At 38.5% G+C, this 12217-nt stretch overlaps 1 long non-coding RNA gene across 2 annotated transcripts in view; it reads right to left on the reverse strand.

The window, feature by feature from the left end:
- LOC106959189 (uncharacterized) overlaps positions 1–9707 on the reverse strand; it is a 38629-nt gene extending 28922 nt beyond the window's left edge. Inside the window, exons 1-2 of one of the 2 annotated variants that reach the window (XR_001427295.1) lie at positions 9598–9707; positions 2072–2288 (exon numbers count right to left, since the gene is read on the reverse strand). This is a non-coding gene — a long non-coding RNA (uncharacterized LOC106959189). Of the gene's footprint in view, positions 1–2067; positions 2289–9597 lie in introns of both variants that reach the window. The other variant, XR_001427296.1, reaches the window with a different exon arrangement.
- Positions 9708–12217: the final 2510 nt, after the last annotated feature.

Raw genomic sequence — 12217 nt, forward strand, 5'->3', positions numbered from 1 at the left:
ATATATATATATATTGCGGTCGAGCCTCACCTGTCATGTCATCATGGAAAAATAATATATAATAATAAAGCCATTTTATACTGCTATTTTCACCCTGTGGTTTGTACTATAAAGTATCTATTTTTTACTTAGCTTAACCAATTCTGATGATTTTTTTCTTCAAAATCGCTGGATTTTCGCATTTTCCCATTCAAATACTCAGAAGAGAAGCAGCAGCGAGCTGAGCCTCACCTGGGATTGTGCAACCTCTCGCTAACTGCACTGGCTGCCATTCTATGGGAGCATGTTCATCCTGTCTGTACGCCGGCAATAAAATGGCTAAAAAACATTTAATATATGGACTGATTTTTCATAATTTAGCTTATTTATATAATGTACAGTGTTTTTTGTCACCAACTGTGTGTGTATCGTGTTTTGTGTGCGAAGGAGCGATCAGAAACGGCAGAGAACAGACTCGAGGTGACGCAGGCAGTTCTCTTGCCTCATGGCAGGGGGCGCTCATGATCCCAGATATTGTGACTGCACAACTGTAGAGTAAGACACAGTGAGCTAGCCATGGAGCTAGCCATACAGTAAATAAGTAAAGTACAGCGATATATTTGTTTTCTCCTCTCTTCCGACGTCAACATGAAAGACTACATTTCTACACTTTAACAGTTTTCTAAAGTGGATTTTCAGTTGAACCAGGAGATAATAACTAAAGGAAGACCAACACCGGAGCTGAAAGTTTTGCTTCGAGACAGTTTGATGATTCTCAAACGGAGTAGAAAAGACATGGCGAGGATAGACCTGGCTTTGCATGAACGGATATTTTTGTGCAGAATTAGGGGTGCATGGATTTCATTGATAAGTAAAGGTAAGACCGCAATAAGATGTTTTTGTTTAGTTTTTTAATGAAATGTGCGTTTTGTGGGCTATAGTTTGTATGTCTAAATAATTCAGTAAAGTAGACGTGGTAGCTAATCTACCACAGCAATTATTTATTAATAAAACATTAAGCCTAAAACGTATTAGAACAACAGACTGAATGTTCTGTTCTGTGTGCAAAATTCTTGAACGTCTTTTTGGTGTTAAATCCTAAAACATGAAGTGGCATTGTTGTCAGTTGCTATGGCAACGAGTCTGCATGGCTTGGCGAATACAGATCACTTTGCTGTGGATCATAGCACGAAATTAATACCTACATTTCTTAAGTTTCACTGAGTTAACGCGGCTATGGCTGACATGTAAATGATTAGTCTTTTTGCCCCCCAGCGTTGTATGCATGCGCGAAATTTCCGTACGTCCAATAACATGCATGGTGTCTAAGTCGTAAGTCAGTGCCTCACCAGCAATGAACCTCACCGCACATCACCGATATACTGTATATATCTGATGTGGAGGAGATATATAATTAATTATGAAATCCCCAGTTCTTCCCAATTAGTGACAAATTAGTTACACAAATTCATTGGGGTGGTCACCCTGCCTGCCCCTCATCTTAGCAGCGCCTCTGCAAACAAAATAGAGAATTAATTTTGGGTTTCCAAGTTGGCTGGATGCCTTGAGTGAATTTCCATTTATTCAGCAAACCACAAAACTACTTCGATGCACCAAACTGACACTAAACAAGCCCTAAAACTCACATCCATGCATTCTATATTAACACATCCACTTTGCATCCAAATTCCGCATTGTCCTTATAGCAAAATTAAAGAGACCTATCTGCGTCCTGCAAACTTGCGAAATTCCAGTTAAAACAAAACTGGAGATGTTCACTCCTGTGGAAGATCCGCAACCTTCCAGCGTGCGTTACTGGCTGCTTTCGCCCCGTGTGCGCAGCGACAACCTGGAGCTGCTCGTTCAAAGCGCCAAAATGCAAAATGTTAAAAAGAAAAAAAGAAAAGAAGACGAAAAATGCTCCATCGGAGTGGTGCATGTTGGTCCAGGTGAAAACAAGGAAGCATCGCTCGGGGGGAAAAAAACATAAGGACAGAGCAGAGGTATGGGTCGGAGGTGGTAAGGAATGGAGAAATTTAAAAAAATAAAAACAAAAAAAAGTAGAGGGTGGAAAAAGTTTGCATGTACTTACTTATTAAGCCGTGTTTTGTATTATCCCTGCTTGGCATTATTTCTTCTTTTCTTTAGGATGTCAGAGTTGCAGCAGAGGACGTTTCCATTCCCGCTCGGCTCGTCAGAGAGCAGCAGCAGCAGTTCAAAAAGCTCAGCTCTGCAGATCCGTGCGCACAGGAGAGCAGCGCTCAGCATGAATGAGACAGGAGCTGCGGTTGGACTCCGGCATCCCCCTGCTACATACGGATGAAGAGGGAACAAGGAGAGAGAGAGATGGAGAGCTTAGTGAACATGCGCCCCCCAGTGGATCCGGTGCGTAACTTCGGGGGTTGCACGATGCACTTCTGCCAGTCGCGCATTGGTGGCAGCATTGGACCCGTTTCAGTCTGCGGCTTCGTGAGCTCCTTATCCCCTCCTTGTACTCCGGTTTTAGGCTGTCTGACAACAATCAGGGTCTGTGATTGAAGATGCTCCCGTTCAGCTTGACTGATTGCACCCGTCATCTCACAGAGCACAGATGTGTGCCCCTGTTCTCTCTTTGTTTTCTTTGCCTCTTGTGTTGTTTTTACATCATACTTTTCAGGGGCGAGGTGTGGCTTGAGCTTCTGCTTTTACAGTAAAAGTATAAATACCTAGTCATTAACAGCATATTGCTAAAGTATTCATACCCCTTGACGTTTTTTCTAGTTTGTCATGTTGCAACCACAAATTGCATATCTATTTCAATGGGATTATATTCTACATAATTCAACCCAAAGTAGAACACAATGACTTAAACCATTCATACCCATTTACTCCAATATTCCCACCTACAGGTTTCACCAACTCAAATTTAAGAACCACTATAAACAGAATTTAAGACCAACATCTATAGGCTTTACTCTGCACAAATATGGTTTATGAAGAAACTGTATGGGGAAAAGAAAAATAGTTGAAGGAAAGCCACACCTTGGTCAGAAGGTCAGGCCAGTTTTGGTCTCAGGTACATGCTGTGCTGTGGAAAACTGCAGAACATCACCATAAATACAGCATTCCCACAGTGAAACAAGGCAGTGGCAGCATGCCTGTCTTCAGCTGGGAGAGAGAGAGACTCAACGAGGGGTAAATACAAATCTATGCCACACTTTAAAGAGTTTTATTCACAAAACATTTTAAAAATCATGTACGAGTTTCTTTCCACTCAACAATCATGTACTACTTTGTGTTTTATAAATTCCAACAAAATATTTTGAAGTCTTCACTTGCAACGTGACAAAATGAGAAACATTTCTAAAGCTCTGCTTGAACAGAAAAATATGTGCAGCTCGGTGCTCGTGAGCATGCCCACGCCATGTGTGTGCCTGCTTCTTTTCAATAGCATTTAATGCTGAAGGTCAGCTTCCCTCGTTGAAACTCGACAAATCATCTCCATCGGCAGTGCTGGCCTTGTCTCTTACCTCGTCAAACATTTGCGGCTGGCCATGTCTCATTTAGAGCAAGATGACTTTTTTTTTTTTCAGGCCATGAATGTAATGGGAAAAATCTTGGGAGCTTACATTAAAAAGTAATATCTGAATTTTCTTCCTGCACATGCAACATTATCTACATTACAGGAATTAATATTTCTGTTGCTTGTAAAAAACAGACACAAGGTATTTGATTGTCGGTTTACACCGGCTTCTTAGGAGACATCACCAGGATATAAGGCGATTTAATTGTCCACAAAACAAACTGCTTGTTCACAAACATCTCCACTTAAGTCCAACACTCAGCAGCTACAGCCTCACAGAATACAAATAAATCTACAGTTTATCTTTAATTTTTAAACATGTAAATTATTTTCAATGTGGTGTTTAGAAACATTTGGGGGAAATTCAGAAGGCTCTTTCTAGATGAAGGTCCTGGGACTGTACTGTCATGGGGGCCAGCTCTGTGAGACAACCTGCATATCTTACAGATATTCATCCTTAATGCCATCTTAATTAGTATAGTTGAATTTTAAGTGCAGGTTTTAAGACATCTCTAGTATCAGTGCAAATAAATGAATCATGATCAACCTACCCATTCAAACCATGTTTTACAGTGTTTGGGGTCATCAGGGTGTGACCTTGTTTCACCGTCAAAGTGTTAAACCTTCAGATGCAAAACTGATTGGCCATTTAGAAATATGGAATCTCCAACAAGAACAGCTCTGGAATCGTCTTGCTGCAATGCATAGGTAATTAAATATTTTTAATGACCTATTCCGATTTATAAACAAAGTAATTATAAATCTGAGACTCCAGCAAAACGGAGCTGTGTAGATTCAGAGTTGAAATCTTGAACCTAGAAAGGAGGATGGACTCCTGCTGTGTGCTCGAGCCGCAGCATTTCTATACAAGCACAAGACTTTTTTTTCCAGCTTCTTCTCCCTCCTTGGACTGGACTTTGACCTTTGCGGTCCCCTTGTGAATATTAAATGCTGATATTCCTGCCCATATTAGTGATGACTGGGGAGTTTTTCATCCAGGACAATGGTGGTGTCACATTCTCTTCTCTCCACACTGAGGAAGAGGATGTGGTTACACAGATGATACATCGCTGCTCCGATTACTGCACGTGTGCATGCTCATGTGCATGTGTCTGCTTGTGTGAACATCCTTTCTTGCAAAGTCCCAAGATTTTCTCTTTTTTTTTTCTTCCTTCTTCCTGGTTTTAAAATGTGGCATCGCCGGGGTCTCAGGGTTCATCGCCCAGATTGGATTTTCAGACTCAGTATGTCATCAAAGGTGCATCTTAAGGTTGGATATGTTTCATGCATTGATCACAGTTTTTAACCTGCCTTAAGAATGAATGTTATTCTGAAAATAATGCGTGTTGAAATATACTAACTCGGAGTGGTTTAATTAATCAAAAACTCTTAAAGATAATACAAAGATACAGAGTGTAAGATTTAAAACAATATTTTTCATTTATGACCATTTTATTTTTAGTATATATCCATGCATTAATCTTAAAACAGAAGATCTAGTTAGAACCCGGACTTTAAATGCAACACTTTGAAAAATATTCACAGAGCTTTTCAAACATTTTGCATTTTTCTCTCTCTTCCTCCATTGCTACTTACATTTCAAGTAGCAATGGAGGAGGAGACCCTTTAACAAGAGGCGTTAATTTAACTATTAATTAATTTACAGTAATTTTTTAGTTAAATTACTGTAATTTTTCAACTGACATGTGAACTTGTACTTATAGCTTGCCAGAACACACCAGAATAAATTCTTAGCAGGTCCCTGTTGCTATCACACCAGTAGCATTTTAGCTAGCGCTGCGCCAGCTAAAATGCTACCGAGATGCGCGTGCCCTCTTGTGAACGATGTCCTGGAAAAACAGGGGTCACTGTCAATAAAAGGAGTTTATGTCTATGGGTCAAAGTATCAACTATTTTCTGCTTTAAAATCGGATGAATTTACTTTGATTTTTTTTTTCAAATGGGAATATGTTACATTACAAACATGACATATTTAGATCAAATTAAATAAAATTAAAATAATTTTATAGACCGTTTCTCTTTTTTTACCCTTTTTCAACAAAGGCTGTACATCTAATACTTTTTGTTGTAGAGATATAGTAATCTCGTAACAGTTTCTCTGACAAAGTAGCCAAATCCACCTTTTAAATAACATTAAAAAAAATCTAAAATTTTCTCAAAAATATTAACCGTTTCCTTCTTTGTTATAAGCTAGCTGGTGTTATTTCTTAAAAGGTCTTTCATAAGATTAAGTTTAAAAAATTAACAAATTCTAATAAATAAAAAAAACTAACCCTATTCTCTTCAAAACTGTTAGAATATCCGTTTGTACTTGCCATGATTATCAGAGAACGTTCAATGATATCTGCAGGTCCATCTATCCATCCATTTTCATATACCCTTGTCCCTCAGTGGGGTCGGGAAGATTGCTGGTGCCTCTCCAGCGAATGTTCTGGGTGAGAGGCGTGGTACACCCTGGACAGGTCACCAGTCTGTCGCAGGGCACCACAAAAACAGACGGGACAAACAATCATGCACACACACACACCTAGGGACAATTTAGAGAGACCAATTAACTTGACAATCATGTTTTTGGACTGTGGGAGGAAGGTGAAGTACCCAGAGAGAACCCACGCCTGCACAAGGAGAACATGCAAACTCAGTGCAGAAAGACCCCAGGCTGGGAACTGAACCCAGACCCTTCTTGCTGCAAGGCAACAGCTCTACCAACTGCTCCACTGTGCAGCCTCATCTGCAGGTCACTAATCTTAATTTTACCAACCAAATTTGGTTATCAAATCTACCCAATGTATGACAAGAATTAGTAAAGCTATGAAGTTCATTATAAACCAGTGAATTGCTGTCTCAACTCCAGAGTCATGACTTTTGAACCTGGTCAAACTAAACAAAAAAGCGACCTAATGGCTTTTGCTCAGCAGATGAGCTACGAAAATAACCCAGCATTTCCAAGATTAGGTAATCAATCAGAACTAAAAATGAAAACTGAATTTTTTTTCTTGCTAGTAGAAATAAATAGAAAAAAAGACACATATGTACTGCATTCACTGGCAGTAGGGGAAATGTTCCTGTTTCTTACAGCTTAAGTATAAATTCAGAACCTCTCAGTGGTTCTGCTCCCCAACGCGGCTCTCATTGTGCGCGGCTCGTCAGCGAGCAGTCAAGCATGGTGTGAACGAAAGCGTTTTCCACTTGCTTCACAATCTCTCCTTCATTTTCGCGCTTGGCTTCCATCTTCCTCCATCTGAGCCACCTTCCAACAGAGCCTTGATCAACAACGTCCATTTCATATTACAATCGCCAACCGATGCCAAATCATAATTAAAATCTCCACAGAGAGAGCTGCCTGCAAAAGAAGCTAATTAGCAGTTAAAATAAAAACTGTTTTTCTGCTGCAGATTTTTTTTTTCCTTTTTTCTCTATCTCTATAGAGAGAAAGAGAGAGGGTGGTGAGAGGAGAGCCTTTCTTGACATGAAATCAACTTCCTTTAACTTTTATGTTTCAGAGTCGAGGCCTGTGTGTCCGCATGTCAAGCCTACCTCTTTTTGTCTTTGATCAATGGCAAAATCCTGAATATTTTTGTGATGTTTGATTCATCTGCTCCAAATGCAGCTGCAATTATAAAGACCAAAGGAAAAAGATGGAAGACATGGGCTGAAAGGGAATAAAAAAAGTTCCAGAAAGAGTGCATGCAGAGAGGACGTTGGCAAATCAGAGACATAAGAAAAAAAAGGGAAAGTGGGTGGTTTTACTGCTGCATCTCAAAAGATGACCAGGCGCCTGTGCTCCTGCTTTGTCTCCATCTCGTGTGTTGCACACCCACGCTCACAGCACAGGTGTAGTCACACACACACAGAAACACACACACACAGGGTGAAAAAAGGCCACGCTTCCTTTGCGCTTCCTCCTTTTGTCTTTTCTGGAGGCGTCTGTAATTACAGCCAGGCCAGTGATGAGCAGCAGGGGAGGCAGCTGATGTTACGGCTAACTGGGAGATTTCAACCTTTGAAACTGTACGTGTGCGCCAGAGAGAAACGGCAATAAATAGAAGTCAAAGAGAGCCATGGAGACAGTCTTTGGTTTAGCTTGTTTCAAACAAATCACACAAAATAAGAGTTGTTGCTGGAAGTCTGTAGCATCACAAGTTCTCTGTGTTGCTTTCTTTGAGCAATATATGACCCCATAACCATACAACCCTTCAGCTTTGCATTCACTGGTAGTAGGGGAAATATGAAGTAACTAACTCTGAGGGTTCACATGATGCTCAAAAGAGGCTTTACCACACAAGTGGATCATGGGGTGAAGTGAAGGTCACCCAGAACACTTTAAATCCTCTGCAGGATCAACCTATATGCTTTCCCAGTTTCCTTTTTTCATCTGATGGTTGTCATACCTGGTGATGTCAACCCATGGCTTGGGGTTTACTCAGAGTTCCAAGTCTCCTTGTTTACCTTGTACTGCTGTTGCATTTTCCACACTTGCCAGTTCAGAGCCACATGAAAACAACCTGAGCTTTGGACCACAAATCAGAACCTGCAACAAACTTCCGCACCTCCAACTTTCTGTTTCAATTCAGTTGTCTCCTGCCTGTCCACCCTTCAGTATTTATCGCTCAGGTCCCACCCATAGTCAAAGTAAACACCCATGTACCCCATCGCCCCACCATGAGGAATAGGCGTCATTTACCTCAGACATCATCCTCAGCTCCTCTCAACAATATACTTCCCTGGTTCCTGGACTTGTACAATAAATGTGTAATAATTTTAAGATTTTGTTTTTACTGTATCTCCATGTGTGTCAGAGAGATTCCCTTAAACCTGTCAAGGAGCTGCATCCAAGATGTTTTTTTATTAGAGCAGGAACTATATGACCAATCATATACGTTATTAAAGGGACGGTACGGTGTTTTGCAGGTACATACTGCAATATCTAGTTGTACAGTAGATATGTTCTAAATTGAAATACCTCCAAAGGAACCAATTTATGTTTTTACTATGAAACGCCATATTCAGTATTTTATGCGTTTTATTTTTTCAAATTTTACTTTTGTTAAACTATGCGGAGGGAAGGTGAATAATGAACAAAAAGGGAACTAAACTAGATGCAGAGGAACTACAACAAACTAAGTGGAAAAAGACAGACACTGAATGATAAATAAATTTTAACACTTACAAATGCTACAAAAGCAGCATCAGAAGAGTGTCCTTTTAAGGAGCGAATGAAAACAGGAGGCAATGCTTTTAGTTTTGATTATATATATAAGTGATTTGAATAAAAACAGACAATTACAGCAGCATGATGAGAGACAAGATAATTAACTCAGAATAAATTAATTCCAAAATCATAAAGTCCATTGTCCTTTTTCTAGTTCGCCATCTTCAGATCCAGATAAGGATCTGATCCAATGAAAAAAAAAAAAAAAAAAAACCCGACCTAAAAGGTCAGAAAAATCCATTAAGTGTTTTATCCAAAACAATTATGTACAAACATTCAAAGGAAATAAGTATTATATTTAGGAATTTGGTTTATGCACATTAAATGCAAATGCAATTATTAAATTTCTAATAATTTTGACGAGATCAAACATTTCAATAATCAGGTTAAATTAACCATAATTTAAATAAAGTAAAACAAAAAGATTATCAATCATATTTCAAGCTAATCAATTTAAAATTAAAGTGCACTTCAAAAATATCAACAAAAAATAAAATAAATTGTCAAATACTCAAGCAGAGTGAGAGAAAGAAAAAAAATGAAATAAATAAATATTCTGCGCAATATCAAACTTAAGTTTAGCTACATTCTGTTCTGATCAATTTCATTTTAAACTTCACTGCCTCAGCATCAATACAAACGTGCCAGAACACGCACAAAATCAGGTTACCTTCTCATTGAGAGTGGGGCATAGTTAGTCACAATCAGCTGTGACAGAATCCAGGTGACACCACCAACAATTCTGACAAAACAACGCTCCAATGAACAATCAAGCAGAAGTTTCACACGTAAAAGCAATATTGCTGTCAAATAACAGACTCACCAGGCAATCAAATCAGTAGGTTCAAAGATTTGGATCAGTTTGTGTGGAAGACGCCAGCAGCAACCCGCAGTGGAAACAGGTGAGGATGTTCAAACTGCGCGCTGGAGGCGGGGCTTTAAAGAAGCTGGCAGAGTTTGGGGCAACACATGCAGTGGGCCCACAAAAATAAAAGTCCTTGACTAATTACGGGTTACAAAATTAAAATTGGCAAAACCCAAATGAAAATATACAACGGGATATAGCAAGACCTTTTAAACATTAGATAAAGAAATTCTCAGAAAACCCCAAACACTCATGGATCATGACACTAAAATGTATATTTAAACAAATTACAGAATAATATATATACAATTTGATTTAAGTGTTTAATACATTTTAAAAAGTGATCTGTTTTTGTCAGACTTTGAAATAAAAATAGTAAAATTATATTTAAGAAGCATTGATAACAGTGTGATTGTATTTCATAATTTATTTCTTTTTCTAAAGATAATTTTAGATGTATGTCGATGTGGATAATCTAATGTATGAAGTACAATGCTCCTCTAAGTTATTGCTGTGCCCATAACACACTGTACAGGTACAACCAGACTCAGACATGGAGAAGCAGCATTCAGTTTTTATACTAATCATCCAGAAAACCGCAAAACTGCCAAAACACTGAGTTCCTGTAAATCAAGGCTAAAAACCCACCTGTTCAGAGATGCATTAGAATCACAATAAATGGAACATTGATCAGTTTGATGTAGATTTGATTGATGATTTTGATGGGATTTGACAAAATGTAATGTATATTACTGTTCCATAACCAGTTAATGATGTTTTTATGACTTAAAGCATTTGAACTGCCTTGTTGCTGAAATGTTCTATAAAAATAAACTCAGCTTGATATCAGCTGAACTGGTGGATTGTCCATAACTCCATAGTGGACACTCAGCTGTGCTGCTCATGTAATGGGAAAGGACCACTGTCACCTGTTATTGTGCTGGATGAGGAAATTCTCAAAACATTTACTGATCTCTACATGCATGCTTTTTATGGACGATTACTTATCCACACCTTCTCCAAAAAAACACATTTAAGGTATAAGAAATGAGTCTCAGCAGGGTATAGAAAAGCTTAATGGGTTTATTTACCGTCTCTAAGTAGCATGGTCACAGATGTCACTTCCATTGCTAATGTTGCAGGTGATCCTATACTTACACAAGTCTGAGCCTGTGGGTGGATAACCAATCAAAACTGTTGCAGGACTTTTAAAGGGATTCCCAAAACATTTTCACTTTAAAAGTGACACTGCTCATATTTTGTATTATAAACAAAACATGAGCAGCAAATGTATGCACTGCTCTGCAGAGCAGATCTCTTCTAAATTAGAGGTCAATTTAAGACTTCTTATTCACCTGGAGGGATGCCGGTCCATTTTTCAACATCCCCTGGGAGAAAAGGTTATATATTTTCTTGATTTTTGTATTGGTACAAGCTAATTAGCAAGCAAAGTTGTAAAGAAGTTGATAGTCACAGGATGTGTGCACCTTGACTCATCTCACTTAGATCTATCAGCCAATATATATTCCTTGCTGAGTTTGATTGCGTTTAGATTCAGTGACAGCATAAGGCCAGATGAACTTCTGTTAACCTTATCTTGTGTGTTGTTCTTCTCTCTCTCTATTAATTACACAAAATGCTCAGAAATTGTAGGAGCTGAGGCCCCACCAGCCATATTGGTTCTGCAGGCTGCACCAGCTCAAAACCCTTTTATAAAAATTATAAAAATATTTTTTTACATATTTGTTAAAACTGTTACTGTGTTGTGAAAGGATGGTAAGAGGCAGATAATCTACAGGGGAAAAAATGACAGATTATCTGCTACACTACAGCTTCTTCCTGATAATCTGCCAGGAATGCTAAAGCTAGTTAGCATAGCCACAGATGACGACAGATAAGTGGTAAGTTGTTTCTCCACCATTAGCACATTTAACAGCATACACAAGGTTGATTGACAGCATAAGATCCTCCTCCTTGCCTGTTTTTGACCAAAAGCATTGCATTTCTTAAGACAGCAATAATAGCAATGGGGCAGGGCAGAAGATGTAGGTTTTCTTTTACAGATTATCTGTCTCATATTATACTGTAATGTTATAGTGACAGTTTTAACAAATATGTAAAATATATATATATATATATATATATATATATATATATATATATATATATATATATATATATATATATATATGTCAAAAATATAGATTTTTTTTATATATAGGTTACATACTTTTATAAGTATGTACCTTGTAAAAGTTACATACTTTTATAAGCCCTCAGATTCCTGAGGGCTTGTCCCCAGGAATCTGTAAAAAACATATTAGAAAAGAACTACGTTTACAGACTTTGCATTGAAAAATGTTGCCCCTCTACAAATATCAGTGTTCTGCTTTGCTACCAAGGCTATGGGTGATTGAGCAACAAATGAAATATTCAGCAAAAACAACAACCATGAACTGGCCATGGTGAAGTTTCTTTTCGATTGAAATTTCCCTCATGTTTTGGTCCATCTGGCCTCCGACACGTGCAATTATTTCTTCTGGAAGGATTCAGCAAGCAGTTCAATACCATCCCCAAT

Source organism: Poecilia latipinna, unplaced genomic scaffold (genome assembly GCF_001443285.1).
Source record: "Poecilia latipinna isolate Pla-1442-1.1 unplaced genomic scaffold, P_latipinna-1.0 Scaffold1054, whole genome shotgun sequence".
Classification (NCBI taxonomy): Eukaryota; Metazoa; Chordata; class Actinopteri; order Cyprinodontiformes; family Poeciliidae; genus Poecilia; species Poecilia latipinna.